The following is a 15,940-nucleotide window of genomic DNA, read 5'->3' as shown; positions in this document are numbered from 1 at the left end:
CACACATGCACAACAAACTCACTTCTAAAAAAAACCCACCTGGTGATAGAAGTGATGCGGGCGGGGGGCACAGAAAAATATGGAATAACCATTGCTTGAAGAAACAATGCATAAATTCCCTGCAAACAAATCAGGGTGAATGCCCAATAAACAGCTGGAGTTGTATGACTCCATGAGAACTTTGTGCAAACAAACCAGATGAATGCTCAATAAACAGGTTGTCTGAAAATGCACTGTGAACTGAAACTAAAATAATTCGCTTTGTTTGCAAAGATGAAATACTTCTTCTAAGGTGGTGCCTGCTGCAACATGACTAGGCATCATCTAATAAAAACAGTAATATGACTTAGAATCATAGAATTGTAGAGTTGGAAGGGATCCTAAGGGTCATCTAGTCCAACCCCCTGCAATGCAGGAATCTCATTGTTATTACTGTTATAATTAGCGATTTTTCCGTCAAAATTTATTTTATTCATAAGCAACTTGCTTGAATAATTTATATGATTCATTGACTAAAATTTATTTAGTCTGGGAGCAGCCCACTGCAGAATATGGCAAGATCTGCCAGCATGAGTGGGGTTAGGATCCAGCAAATCTCTGGCTGAGCTGGGAGGTTCCAAGCATAGTTCGGATACACCAGTATAACACTCCTTCCTTGGCTCAGCTGGAGATATGCCAGTATATTTTCCCCAGTTCAGCTCAGCTGAGACCCAGCCAGCTGAGCCAAATCCAGTGCATATAAAGGCAGCCTAAGTCCTGATAAAGGGGCACTTCAGAGGAGTGGCAGAGGCAGGACCAGAGTGGGGACTTGGGCTAGATCCTATGCCCATTCAGCTTGGACATGTGACCTGGCCACCCAGGGTAAATTAAGCTGGCAAAAAGGGTGGTGTAACTCAAATACTGCTGGTTTATCCATGCATCCCGGGATGACCACAACAAGTGAACGACTTGTATGTGTGAAAGGGTTATCACAGAGCAAATACTGTATGGCAAAGAGTGTTTACATATCACCTCTGGAGTGAAGAGATAAAAACAAACAGCCACCCAACATAGAACCATTGAGCATGGAAAATGTTGGAACTGAGAAGTCCCAAAGGCAGATGGGTGTTGCCTTGTACACCTCCTTCTGGCAACTCCTGCTGCCAAGCTGCTGTCAAACGTATTGCTCTGCTTTCCTTTGGACCACATCAGTGAGGCCAAGTGGTTTTGTCATCTGGGTAGCCCAGAACCTCCATGCACACTGCCCAGGCTTGTGCCCCAGGGAGGTCACTTCCGTGCTGCTAACACTGCTTGGAGATGCGCACCATTGTATCTTTGAGACAGACAGATGCCAACAAACTGAGAATCACTCCCATCCTTTTCTTACTTACTGGGTTGAATGTAACGTTACATATTCCCTCCATCACCCATTATGTTAAATATTCCCTCCATCACCCAAAATGATGAACCCACACATATGGAAAGAGACAGAGCACTGGGGCTGTGGGGCTCTTACTTCTGCAACTGCTCCCTTGGTTACTGTTTTTAGAAGGCTATGGGGTCATGATTTGGCTACAATCGGGGGAGTCAGAGAGTGGGACTTGTAGATTTTAATAACCCTCTACCACTTCATAATTCAAGAAGCAGATGAACCAGTCAAAATTTCCAGCCCCGCAGTACCACGGTGTTATAAAGCATACATAACCTACTTAGATAAGTCTTGGGTTAAGCAGTATCAAGCTTATTCATCACCTTCTGACCACATGGACCATTTATCAATCTCAATTTATATTGCTCACTTCCCTGTCTTGCTACTGCCTCAACCCCCCCCCCCACTGCCAAGCCAGCCACAGGCAACACAGCTCCCATTCTCTACCTTGGCCTCTTCCTCGTCCATCTATCAACAGAAGATAGCCGGCTACAGTAGCTCTCAGTTCTCCCTATCCATCATGCGGGCGTCCGCTCTGATGCGATGCCTCCCTCACCCCTCAAACAGCTTCCTCCTCCCTTCCAGCTGCTTTTCGCTGCTTGTTCCTCAGCTGCGCTCCGATGGCTTTTGATCATCATGCGAGCCCATGTCAGGCTCGTCAATCATTGCCACCTACTGTCGCATCTGACTTGGCGGACTTAAAAAAAAAATCTCTTGGCTTGGCCACGGACAACCCGTCATCTTAGAAACTGATGTGTCTGAGCTTTTCGGAAGCAGAAAGGGGGCAAGAGGGTTGGATCAGCAGTGGAGCAAAACTGCAAGGCTGGGTGGCTCAGTACCCATATCCATTCTAATTTGTTCTGTGACTAGAAGCCCCTTTCTCCCGCTGATGTAGCAAGCCTCCTGTGTCTCTCAGCCTAACTCCTTGTCAACATGAAGTCTTGTTAGGCTTGTGGCCTAGCTGGTTTTAAAGGAGCCATTCCTTTCCTACTATGAACTCCCCCGCTAGCCTGCCCCCAGAAAAACTTCCAGGATTTATATTATTATTGTAAGGATTGTGATTTTCTTTTCCAATATACAGAGTTCTGGCTACCTCTCATTCCTTCATCTGTTTGCAAAACCCAGCTAGGTTTCAGACTGAGCCCCAATGCTAAGCAGTGGGCAATTTTTCATCTAGGGCACCCTAAAATGAATGAACACATGAAACTAATGAGCAGCAGCCACAATGTGCTCCAAAGGGTGTGAGATGACAAGAGTGGTTTTTGTTTCCCACTCTGTGGTGGTTCAGGAAGGAATTTGGCAGGAAAGTGGGGGAAGCTACCTGATAGCATCTTGTGAACTTCCAGGGTTCTGGAAGGTTCTGCAAATTTGGGCCTGCTCAGGAAGGAGTTCTCTAGGTGGGACTGTAGCTACAGAGGCCACAAAGAAGAGGCCACTTTAAATCTAGCCACATTTAAACAGATGTGTGTGTGAAAACAGGACACTGGCTGATCTGTCTTTTGAGATTAAGTCCATGAAGCCCAGTTCCCAACTCAAAAATAGTGGATCAAACCACCCCACTCCATGAGCTTGGAAGGGAATTTCTCCCTAGTTGTAATTTATGGGTAATGTTTCTCTCACACACTTTCTCTGCTCACTACTTGCATCAATCACTTCATGCTATCTGTGAGCAAGTATTTTTTTTTTTTGTCAGGATGTGTACTTGTGGTCTAGACTGAGCAGTGATCTATGGATGGTGGATAGTCTTACTTTGTGTAGGGCTTGGTCTAAATGATATTTTCCTCTCTTTCAACTCACACAATTAAATATTTCAGTCAGGACCACCAGATAGGGCGCAAGCCTGGGCAGTGTGTATGGAGGTTGTGGGATGCCCAAACAATAAGACCCCCCCCTTGGCCTCACTGATATAGTCCAAAGGAAAGCAGCTAGGCTGCAGTTGTCAGAAGGAGGCGTACAAGGCGCTATTCAACTGTCCTAGGGACTCCACTCCGGATTTGGGTATGGCTTACTTCTTAGCCTTTTATTCTCTCGAAGGCAGCAGAAGTATAGGATCAGAGTTTTCCTTCTCCTGAATAGACTCCCTTCCCAGGTTTACAAGCTATAAATGTACTGAAAATCTGGAAACCAAAATTGTGTAATCCAGGAAAACATAAAATACATAAAAGGCAAATGTATTTTTATGCAAATTTTATGCAGATTTTTTATTCATTTTAAAAAATGATATTTTGTGTAAAGCAGGAATGAAGAATCTGTGACCTCCCAGGTACTAGTTACATGTAGGTTGCCGTGTTGGGTCTGCCATAGTAAAAAAAAAAAAATCCTTCCAGTAGCACCGTAGAGACCAAGTTTGTTCTTGGTATGAGCTTTTGTGTGCATGCACACTTCTTCAGATACACATTGGCTCAGCCAATCCCCCATTCCCACCACCCTTCTGAGTAATATCCCTCCCCACCCTCTCACTATGTATAAGGGTCTGGTGACTTCTGTTTCAGTGTATCTGAAGAAGTGTGCATGCACACGAAAGCTCATACCAAGAACAAACTTAGTTGGTCTCTAAGGTGCTACTGGAAAGAAATTTTTTTTAATCTCCCAGGTACTGTTGAACTCCAACTCCAGTCAGCCCCAGTCAACAGTCCAATGGTCAAGAATTATGGGAATTGTAGTCTAGCAACATCTGGAGGGCCAAAGATTCTCCACCCCTGGTTTGCATCAGTTAAATTTGATTTAATAGGCACTCTATTCAGCACCAGTAGAGGTGGGAAGAACTCACTTTGAGTTATGCTAGATTAAGCTCTTCTAATTGCATAAAAGCAGAGAGAAATGAACATTCAAATCTGACATGGAGTAGGTAAAGGCAGAATACCTGAGACTGGGAGCTGTAGCCTAGGGACAGAGGAGTGTGAAGGATAACAGATCTTCCACTCTAGCCACCGGAAGCCCTTGCCAGATATTATTTAATCCTACAGCTCTTGAAGAACAGTGTCATCACTTTAAAATGAAAAGCAAATATGCAAGAGCCGAAAACTTCCACGTATAACAGAATGCCAGGATTCTCAAGAAGATGCTATTGCGTGGAAATCAAACTCAGCTATATATAGCATTGATCACAGCCACACAGTAAACAAATGAATCCAACCCTCTGTTCTGCCTCAGGCAATCTGGGTGGCCTTAGGCAAGTGATCCGATTATCATTCTGGCCTCAGTTTCGCCTCTATATAAGAAAGGCGTGAAAGACCTGCTGCAAAGCTAACTATGGAATTGTTGGGAAAGTAACTCAAGATAAAGATTCTGGCTTTTGTTTCCAGCCAGGTAGCAAGTTCAAGCAATTGCTTGCTTTTCAGTCCTAGTCCCCAGCTGTTCTGTTAACCAGCTGTAAGGCTTCTTGCTCCCAGCTCAATTGCTTTATTCCCCACTAATGCCCTAGCTGCTACTGAGTGAGTGCATCTTGTCTGACATGATGATCTGTACAGTGGGAGGTTTGTGTGCGCACGTGCATGTGAGCACATGTTTTCTGGTGGTGAGAGAGCTTCTGCAGCTAAGAGGAACATGTCAGTGGCTGACACTGGGGAGACAGCTGGCTTATACTCTAGCAGAGGAAACCAATGGAGTGCCCTCCATATGTTACTGGATTCCCCAGCCAGCTTGGCCAATGCTTAAGGATTCAGTCATTTGCAAAATAAATAAATAAAACAATTCTATACCACCAATGTTACGGGAAAATGTCATGGTGGAGAGTAGCGTAAGATCAACAATCAAATTAGACCCACAGAACAATTACAAAATACATAAAAAAATCAGATGTGGACAGGCTGCTTAGACGAGTGAAACCTACCACCTGTCTCCTTGAGCCTTGCCCATCCTGGCTCATAAAAGCGAGCGAGGCTGGGCTGGGCAATGGGCTCTGCGGGATAGTGAATGCTTCTCTCTGTGGGGGAGTCTTCCCAGACCTGCTTAAAGAGGCAGTTATTAAACCGCTTCTTTAAAAACCATCTTTGGACTCAACCAATATGGCCAACTATCGCCCAGTCTCAAATCTTCCATTCTTGGGCAAGGTGATTGAGCGGGTGGTTGCTGAACAATTCCAGGCACTCCTGGAGGATGCGGACCATTTGGATCACTTCCAATTCAGGCCTCATCATGGGACTGAAACTGCCTTGGTTGTGCTGGTTGATGATCTCCGGCGGACTAAGGACAAAGGTGAAAGCTGTTTCCTAGTTCTGCTGGATGTCTCAGTGGCTTTTGATACCATTGACCATGGTATCCTTCTGGACCCTCTAGAGGAGTTGGGAGCACTGTTATGCAGTGGTTCCGCTCCTTCCTCCTGGGCTGTATCCAGAAAGTGGTGTTGGGGGATGAGTGTTCAGGCCCCTGGGCTCTCACTTGTGGGGTGCCTCAGGGCTCCATCCTCTCCCTCATGCTTTTCAACATCTATATGGAGCTGCTGGGAAAGATCATCAGGGAGGTTGGTCTGGGTGTTCATCAGTATGCGGAAGTTTTTAATGTTTGATGTATTTATCTTGTTCTTAATATTCTATTGGGAGCCACCCAGAGTGACTGGGGAAACCCAGCCAGATAGGTGGGGTATAAATAATAAATTATTGTTATTCTTATTGTTACCCAACTCTACCTCTCTTTTAAATTAGAACAGTGAAGATAGCGAATGTCCTGTGTGAGTGTCTGGAGGTGGTTGGAAGATGGATGATGGCTAACAGATTGAGGTTGAATCTTGACAAGACAGAAGTACTGTTTTGGGGGGACAGGAGGCGGGCGAGTGTGGGGGACTCCCTGGTTTTGAACTGGGTAACCCTGCCCCTGAAGAACCAGATGTTCAGCCTGGGAGTCATTCTGGACTCACAGCTGTCCATGGAGGTGCCCTGGTCAATTCTGTGCCCAGGTTAGCCATCTACCAGTTTTATCTGGTACGCTGGCTGAGACCCTACCTGCCCTCAGACTGTCTTGCCAGAGTGATGCATGCTCTGGTTATCTCCTGCTTGGACTACTGCAATGCGCTCTACATGGGGCTACTCTTGAAGGTGACTCGGAGTCGGAAACTACAACTAATCCAGAACACGGCAGCTAGACTGGTGACTGGGAGTGGTTACCAGGACCATATAACACCGGTCTTAAAGGATCTTGACTGGCTCCCAGTACATTTCTGAGCACAATCCAAAGTGTTGGTGTTGACCTTTAAAGCCCTAAACAGCCTCGGCCCTCAATACCTGAAGGAGCGTCTCCACTCCCATTGTTCAGGCCGGACACTGAGATCCTCCTCCAAAGGTCTTCTGCTGGTTCCCTCACTGCAAGAAACAAATTTACAGGGAACCAGGCAGAGGGCCTTCTCAGTAATGGTGCCCTCCCTGTGGAACGCCCTCCCTTCGTATGTCACAGACATAAAGAACCACACAACTTTTAGAAGATATCTGAAGGCAGCCCTGTATTGGGAAGTTCTTAATGTTTCATGTTTTACAGTGTTTTTATATGCTGTAAGCCACCCAGAGTGGCTGGGGAAACCCAGCCAGATGGGTGGATATAAATAAAATAATAATAATAATAATAATAATAATAATAATAGAGCTGGAGCACCCTGCAGGGGAAAACCCAGCTGAACAGGCTGAGCTTTAAGCAGGGGTTTAAATGCCAATACTGTAGGTGCCTGTCTGATGTTCAGTAAAAGCAGTCTGACATATTATGGATTTCAGCATGCCATGAAAACATTTCAGCAAGTATTTCCTGATCTACAAACAGCTGTAGCTGTTGCACCAACCAAAGCTGGTAGAAGCCACTCTCAGGCTTGTGCAGACTTCTGCTTGTCCTGTGCCCTGCTCTTTTCCAGGGAAAACCCGCTCTTTAGCTCTAACTCAGAACAAATGGCAATCTACGGAAAACCTGGTTGTTGTTTGTTCTGATTGCTCACTAACGAGCAGTTTCCCCGAGGGAAAGCAGTGGGACAAGAGTAAGTATGGATAAGCCCCTAGCCACTGAAGCTACTTGAGCCTCCAGTGACAAAGATGGATGTAGGAAGCCCCCCCAGCTATGTACCTGCTGCTTTAGAGGGAGTGCTACCCTATGCAGAATAGGCATATGAACTATTTTCTGGACCTGGGAACAGCTCATCTACAGAACCTCCTTCGTACCAAGATTCAAGTTCAGGTTATTCATGGCCACCCATCCCACCACTGTGCCCAGGCACACCTGAATCAGATGTGATGGAAAAAAGAGCATACTAATCACACCAGACTCCGAACCCACCAATGATCACTCCCAATGGCTTCAAATTTTTAAAGAGCATTGGGGATAAAATAATGCGTTGTGGAACCCCATAACTGCTAAGAACAGTCTTCCCGTACTACTGTCTACAGCAGATCCTGTATGTTTAACAGACTATTGTATTTTAATATTTTGTTGGAAGCTGCCCAGAGTGGCTGGGGAAACCCAGCCAGATGGGCGGGGTATAAATTATTATTATTATTATTCTCAAGACAGTAGTAGAACCATTGTAGAACCATCCTGCAGAGCTAGTCTGGAAGGATACAAAGGTGGGTGGTACAAAAAGCTATAGAGAGATTGAAAATACCCTGCCCCCCCCCAAGTCATACATTATCGCACGGTCAACTAAGTTCCAGATGTAGTACAACATCTGGAGAGCACCATGTTAACTGCTTCTATACCATAGGCAAAGAGGGCAATAACTAACACTCCAGAATTTTGTTTCTACCTGGAAGAGTGGAGCCAACTGATTATGATTGCTGCTTTTTATATGTTTTACTGTATTATTACAATATGTGTAGGTAAGTTTGGACACACCCTACAACATGCGAGCACTATGCCTTTCAGAATAAATAATAATAATAATATTTATTATTTGTACCCCGCCCATCTGGCTGGATTTCCCCAGCCACTCTGGGCGGCTTCCAACAGAAATCAAATACAAAAATATCAAACATTAAAAACTTCCCTAAAAAGGGCTGCCTTCAGGTTTTTTCTGAATGTCAGGTAGTTATTTATTTCCCTGACCTGTGATGGGAGGGCGTTCCACAGGGCGGGCGCCACTACCGAGAAGGCCCTCTGCCTGGTTCCCTGTAGTTTTGCTTCTCGCAGTGAGGGAACCGACAGAAGGCCCTCTGCGCTGGATCTCAGTGTCCAGAATTAAGTACCAGTTGATATATCTCAGAATTAAGTACCAGTTGATATATAACCAGTCTTTGCAACAGCTTCGTAACAATAAGATCGTGGGAGCTTGCATAGCTCCTTGTCGACATATTTTACAAGTTATGGAGCTTGTTTTTGAACTTAAATTTAGGCTTCTACCTTTGGAATGAGCTTAATTTAAAGTCACGAGTTGGAATATTACCACTCACTGTCTGGGAGTGTTCTTTTTGTTTGAAGTTTCTTATCCTCCCCCTATATTTAACAGCAACTAAACTGTCTTGAGTTACACAAAATATAATTTCTTCTTTTCTCCCCTTCTGAGGAAACTGATAGATCACAACAGTGAAACGAGATTTTTAGCCGGCAACTCGTCAAGGTTGTTTTGGTAGTTATTTTTGGTATTTGGGAGTCATTTGTTAAGTTTGTTAAATTATTATTTTCCTTTGGATTAGTTCACAACTTTTTTTAGTGTTTTTGAGCTATTCTACTTTGTTATTTAAGTATTACTATATATATATATATATACATACATATGCTCATCTCGTTACAGGGATCTTTCACGGTGTTGATTTTTTCTTTTTATTTGGATATTCCCGTGATTGTCTTTTTTTTTTTCCTGGAAGAAAACAAAAGCTGGATTACCTAGTCCTTCCCAAGGGAGCTAAACCTGGCAGGGAAGCTTACTCTGTGGTCTTAACCCCTTCATGCATACTAACTTAAGCATGCATAGATTTAAGCATATATAAGCATTGGTTATAAGAGGCTGTCTATCCCACAAAATCAGCCCCTTATAGCCAGCCATTTCCTGCTGCCTTCCATCCTGTCCCCCCCACCCCACCCCAGCATAACTGAAACAGGCCCTTTAACTCAAGTCGCTGGGCCCTGTTGACATTAGCTGTTTAATGACTCATTTCCTATTTGCAGCCAGTACAATTCTACCATTTGCTTGCTTATTTTAATTTCATTTTACTTTCATTTAATTGTGCTTTAGCAGGGGGAAAAAGACATTAAAAAGACAAAACTCTGGCTTTGGAAGGGACCATATAGTGTGACATAATGCCAGCTCTACCAGGAGATACAGGGCAAGCAGTTCAGAAAAGTGGGCCTTCACCAGCCACATACCAACTGTTCAATGGACCTCTCCTCCCCCCAGGGACATCAACAGCACTTTGCCAGTCCAACATGGAAAAGGCTGGAATTAATATTGTGCTTATAGTTTTGATTTTTAAAAACATTTTTCATCTGCAAGACGCTTCGGGAGGGCTTGACTTTAAGGACTTTAAAAAGATGGGAAAGATGGGAAAAAGATGTTTGAAATACAAACGTTTGGTGGTGGTATCGTTTGGATTCATCACAACAACTGGATAAACAACTGTGTCATTTCCAGAGAAAGATGCTTATTCAGTTAAATCAGCAATATCCCCATCACACAGATTCAGCTGAGCAATGCTGAAGGTCTCACAGCTACAGAGCTATTCCAGCTAGGATCTCACTGGAACTCAGTTCTGGCCCCTCTCCGGTGCCATTTCTTTCCCTCTCAGAACACTCTCCTAAACCCACTGTATTCTCAGGGGAGTTGTATTAAACTGGTAACAGAGACAGGTGCCTGATCATTCCTTTCTCTTTTTCCTTCCTGGGGCCTTTTTTCAATTTCTTTTAACTAGGGCTGCCACACACCTGGATTTTCCTAGACATTACGGAGATTTCAAAGGCAGAATTGACGTGGGTTCCCCCCCCCCCAAAAAAGCTGGTGCTTTGTCCTGGATCTTAGGCAAGTCAGGATGACTGCTGAATCATAGTTTTATGTGAAGCAGAATACATGGGAATAGTCAGGATTTTTGTGGGGTGGGCAGGCTTTTGTTGGGGGGGCAGAACCTAATATTTGTATTGATTTGTATTGATTGGGGGGCAGTTGCCCCCCTGCCTCCCCTAGGCTACGCTCATGGGCAGAAAGTGGTTGTGACCCTATTTCCTTTTTGGAAACATCAGCTGGGGAGAGGAAACTAAGCCACTCAAATAAGTTTAGTCCTGTCAAATTAGAGAGGATGTATGAAATAATCGAAATATGTGCATGAACACCCACCCACCCATTCTAGTAATCTCCTGTTTGGATTACTGTGATTTGCTCTACATGAAGATAATGGTGCCAAATGCAGCAGACAGGGTTTTAATGGGCTTTTCGGTACAGAATCATGTAGTGCCAGCCCTGGAAGCCTGCACCAATTCAAAGTTATAAAGTCTGCAACGGCTTGGGGCCTCTTCCCAGACCACCCCGCTTTGTGATCAGCTGGGAGGCAGTTCTGGATTAACATCTGTACGTAAGGTCAGAGGATCTATTACTCGCCAGAGCGTCTTCTCAGTAATGGCAGCCCAGTTGTGCCTCACGCATGAAGTTTGGCTGCTGCCAGCTGAAGACCTTTCTCTTCTGCCTGGCCCTCTGAATATGTATGTATAGGGCCTGCAGTGATATACTGATCAATGCTTTTTCTATTATAATTACTTGTTTAGACTGTTTTAATGGTATCTTATATCTTACTGCATTCTATATAATAATAATAATAATAATAATAATAATAATAATAATAATAATAATAAAATTAATAATAATTTGTACCCCACCCATCTGGCTGGATTTCCCCAGCCACTCTGGGCGGCTTCCAACAAAAATCCGATACAAAAATATCACACATTAAAAACTTCCCTGAAAAGGGCTGCCTTCAGGTATTTTCTGAATGTCAGGTAGTTATTTATCTCCTTGACCTGTGATGGGAGGGCGTTCCACAGGGCGGGTGCCACTACCGAGAAGGCCCTCTGCCTGGTTCCCTGTAGCTTTGCTTCTCGCAGTGAGGGAACCGCCAGAAGGCCCTCGGCACTGGATCTCATTGTTGCTTCTGGCCCTGGGATCATCTGTGGTAAGGTTCAAGACATTATTTTTTATTTTAAAAAAATTATAGATGTCTCTCTGTATATATGTGCACACACACAGTTTTCATTGAGAAGCCAGAAAAAACTAGGCGATTATTTCTGCCTGATCTTTGAAACTAGCAAAATTTCAGGCCATCCACCACAATGCTTCTTGGACTCAATCCCCACTTTCCCCCAATAGCTCTCTTTCCCACTCAATATTTTATTCCCTGTTCCTTTTCTTCCTCCTTTCTCCAAGTGCCTTTTTGGTCTCTGTCACACTTTTCTCTTTACACTCACTCCTTTCCCTCCAGTTGCCTTCTCTGGAAGCAGGGCTTCATTTGACTTAGAACTTATTAGCACAGTGATTCTGCATTCATTCAGTGTTGAAGGTCAGCTCTATGAAGTACCAATGCACAGTGATAAGAAGAGGACCTATTCTTCACCACTGAGTTATTAAAACAAGCCCCCACGCTCCTGGTCTATCTTAGCTCTCAGCTAAACACTTAAACACTTCCAGAAGAGAAAGTGATGGAGGTGGGAAATCAGAATGCACATGGGAAGGGATGGGGAGCTCAGAGCCTTTCAATATGTTTCTATTAGACTTCAACTCCCATCAGCCCCAGAGAGCATGGCCAGTGGTCAAGGATGATGGAAGCTGTAGTCCAGAGGGCCAAAGGTTCCCCATTGCTGCAAAAGTGCAATCAGAACATAATTCCTTCTCCCATTAGCAGTCTCAAGCTTATGTTCTTTCAAGCAGATTCCTACACATTACAAAATAATATTATAAAGAAGTGTCTGTTTTGTTTGGTTTTGCTGAGGAACTTGGCCTCCATTACCACCACTTTTCTGCTGCTTGAATTGGTTGCAGATGTTTGTTCAGTGAATTAGTTCGTTGTTTTGATACTGATTTTAAATGTGACTATTGTCATATATGCCACCTTGGGAGCATAAGGAGAAAAGTGGTAGAAAATCTCCTATATAAATACATTTTATATAGTGGGTCCCTCCCTCTACGTGACAGTGGGGGCTTGATACGGAAAATGATTCCCGTAACAGGCTGTAGTCTCCTGGGGGGGAGGGGGGCTGTGTGCATTGTGCCTGTGGCTGCCAATTCATAAAGAACACACATGCAAGGTTTGCTATCAGGCCTAGAATTTGGTCTCTTGGGAATCTCAGATTTTGTTTTTAGTTGCAAAGCCCCAATGAAAAGGTCACCAGACTTTTCCATTCCCGCTGTTACCCTTTCCCTTTCTTGCTAATACCATAAAATAACATTGCAGATTTGAAAACCTGAATGGTGAAAGCAGAATGAATCATTCAAAGCCAGGCAAATGACTGCATATATATATATTTAAATTTCATGATTCATTCTGAACACAGAACTTTGACTTCTTGCAGCAATCCATCTCTTTCTTTCTTTCTTTCTTTCTTTGGTAGTGAGTGGGGTCCAAGTATAATCCTTGATGTGTAAGAACAAACTGTTGATACCCCATATCAATAAACTTTGTTGTTGTTGTTGTTCAGTCGTTCAGTCGTGTCCGACTCTTCGTGACCCCATGGACCAGAGCACGCCAGGCATGCCTATCCCTCACTGCCTCTCGCAGTTTGGCCAAACTCATGTTAGTAGCTTCGAGAACACTGTCCAACCATCTCATCCTCTGTCGTCCCCTTCTCCTTGTGCCCTCCATCTTTCCCAACATCAGGGTCTTTTCTAGGGAGTCTTCTCTTCTCATGAGGTGGCCAAAGTACTGGAGCCTCAACTTCAGGATCTGTCCTTCTAGTGAGCACTCAGGGCTGACTTCTTTGAGAATGGATAGGTTTGATCTTCTTGCAGTCCATGGGACTCTCAAGAGTCTCCTCCAGCACCATAATTCAAAAGCATCAATTCTACGGCGATCAGCCTTCTTTATGGTCCAGCTCTCACTTCCGTACATTACTACTGGGAAAACCATAGCTTTAACTATGCGGACCTTTGTCGGCAAGGTGATGTCTCTGCTTTTTAAGATGCTGTCTAGGTTTGTCATTGCTTTTCTCCCAAGAAGCAGGCGTCTTCTAATTTCGTGACTGCTGTCACCATCTGCAGTGATCATGGAACCCAAGAAAGTGAAATCTCTCACTGCCTCCAGTTCTTCCCCTTCTATTTGCCAGGAGGTGATGGGACCAGTGGCCATGATCTTAGTTTTTTTGATGTTGAGCTTCAGACCATATTTTGCGCTCTCTTCTTTCACCCTCATTAAAAGGTTCTTTAATTCTTCCTCACTTTCTGCCATCAAGGTAGTATCATCAGCATATCTGAGGTTGTTGATATTTTTTCCGGCAATCTTAATTCCGGCTTGGGATTCATCCAGTCCAGCCTTTCGCATGATGAATTCTGCATATAAGTTAAATAAGCAGGGAGACAATATACAGCCTTGTCGTACTCCTTTCGCAATTTTGAACCAATCAGTTGTTCCATATCCAGTTCTAACTGTAGCTTCTTGTCCCACATAGAGATTTCTCAGGAGACAAATGAGGTGATCCGGCACTCCCATTTCTTTAAGAACTTGCCATAGTTTGCTGTGGTCGACACAGTCAAATGCTTTTGCATAGTCAATGAAGCAGAAGTAGATGTTTTTCTGGAACTCTCTAGCTTTCTCCATAATCCAGCGCATGTTTGCAATTTGGTCTCTGGTTCCTCTGCCCCTTCGAAATCCAGCTTGCACTTCTGGGAGTTCTCGGTCCACATACTGCTTGAGCCTGCCTTGTAGAATTTTAAGCATAACCTTGCTAGCGTGTGAAATGAGTGCAATTGTGCGGTAGTTGGAGCATTCTTTGGCACTGCCCTTCTTTGGGATTGGGATGTAGACTGATCTTCTCCAATCCTCTGGCCACTGCTGAGTTTTCCAAACTTGCTGGCATATTGAGTGTAGCACCTTAACAGCATCCTCTTTTAAAATTTTAAATAGTTCAGCTGGAATATCATCACTTCCACTGGCCTTGTTGTTAGCAAGGTTTTCTAAGGCCCATTTGACTTCACTCTCCAGTATGTCTGGCTCCAGGTCAGCAACCACATTACCTGGGGTGTATGAGACCTCCATATCTTTTTGGTATAATTCCTCTGTGTATTCTTGCCACCTCTTCTTGATGTCTTCTGCTTCTGTTAGGTCCTTTCCACTTTTGTCCTTAATTGTGGTAATCTTTGTACGAAATGTTCCTTTCATATCTCCAATTTTCTTGAACAGATCTCTGGTTTTTCCCATTCTGTTATTTTCCTCTATTTCTTTGCATTGTTCGTTTAGAAAGGCCCTCTTGTCTCTCCTTGCTATTCTTTGGAAATCTGCATTCAATTTCCTGTTTCTTTCACTATCTCCCTCGCATTTTGCTTGCCTTCTCTCCACCGCTATTTTTAAGGCCTCATTGGACAGCCACTTTGCTTTCTTGCATTTCTTTTTCATTGGGATGGTTTTCATTGCTGCCTCCTGTATAATGTTACGAGCCTCCATCCACAGTTCTTCAGGCACTCTATCCACCAAATCTAAGTCCTTAAACCTGTTTTTCACTTCAACTGTGTATTCATAAGGAATTTGATTTAGATTGTATCTTACTGGCCCAGTGGTTTTTCCTACTTTCTTCAGTCTAAGCTGGAATTTTGCTATAAGAAGCTGATGATCAGAGCCACAGTCAGCTCCAGGTCTTGTTTTTGCTGAGTGTATAGAGCTTCTCCATCTTTGGCTGCAGAGAATATAATCAATCTGATTTCGATGTTGCCCATCTGGTGATGTCCATGTGTAGAGTCGTCTCTTGTGTTGTTGGAAAAGAGTGTTTGTGATGACCAGCTTGTTCTCCTGACAGAACTCTATTAGCCTTTGCCCTGCTTCATTTTGAACTCCAAGGCCAAACTTGCCAGTTGTTCCTTTTATCTCTTGACTCCCTACTTTAGCATTCCAATCCCCTATAATGAGAAGAACATCCTTCTTTGGTCAATAAACTTTGCATGTGGTCAAACACACTGTTTTCTTTAGTATTACTTCCACGTGCATAAATGGCCTTTATTATGATGAGTGAAGATGGGGATATGGCTGGTACAGTGGTGCCTCGGGTTAAGAACTTAATTCGTTCTGGAACTGAAACTGTTCTTAGCCTGAGGTACCACTTTAGCTAATGGGGCCTCCCGCTGCCGCCGTGCCGCCACTGCATGATTTCTGTTCTCATCCTGAAGCAAAGTTCTTAACCCGAGGTACTATTTCTGGGTTAGCGGAGTCTGTAACCTGAAGCGTCTGTAACCCAAGGTACCACTGTATAGTGCAGATATATATTATTACATTCATATCCCTCCCACCTTTCCTGCAAGGAGCTCAAGCAGGCGCACATGATTCTACCCTCCTCATTTCATCTTCACAACAACCTGGTGGGGTAGGTCAGGCTGAGAGACTACAACTGTCCCAATGTGAACTTCTTGACTGAATGGGGATTTGAACTCTGATCTCCCTAGTCCTA

General features: G+C 44.0%; 1 protein-coding gene across 2 annotated transcripts in view; it reads right to left on the bottom strand.

Annotated features, from left to right (window-relative positions):
• NXPH4 (neurexophilin 4) overlaps nt 1-15,940 on the bottom strand; it is an 86,286-nt gene that overhangs the window by 22,507 nt on the left and 47,839 nt on the right. Inside the window, exon 1 of one of the 2 annotated variants that reach the window (XM_033137283.1) lies at nt 1,965-2,045. The exons of the other annotated variant lie outside the window; for it this stretch is intronic. The gene's annotated coding sequence lies outside the window, so the exon portion shown is untranslated. Of the gene's footprint in view, nt 1-1,964; nt 2,046-15,940 lie in introns of those variants that run through there. 2 annotated transcript variants of the gene reach the window in all.

Source organism: Lacerta agilis, chromosome 2 (genome assembly GCF_009819535.1).
Source record: "Lacerta agilis isolate rLacAgi1 chromosome 2, rLacAgi1.pri, whole genome shotgun sequence".
NCBI lineage: Eukaryota > Metazoa > Chordata > Lepidosauria > Squamata > Lacertidae > Lacerta > Lacerta agilis.
Note: the sequence above shows the minus strand (reverse complement) of the source record. Positions and strands in the feature narration are given on the sequence as shown.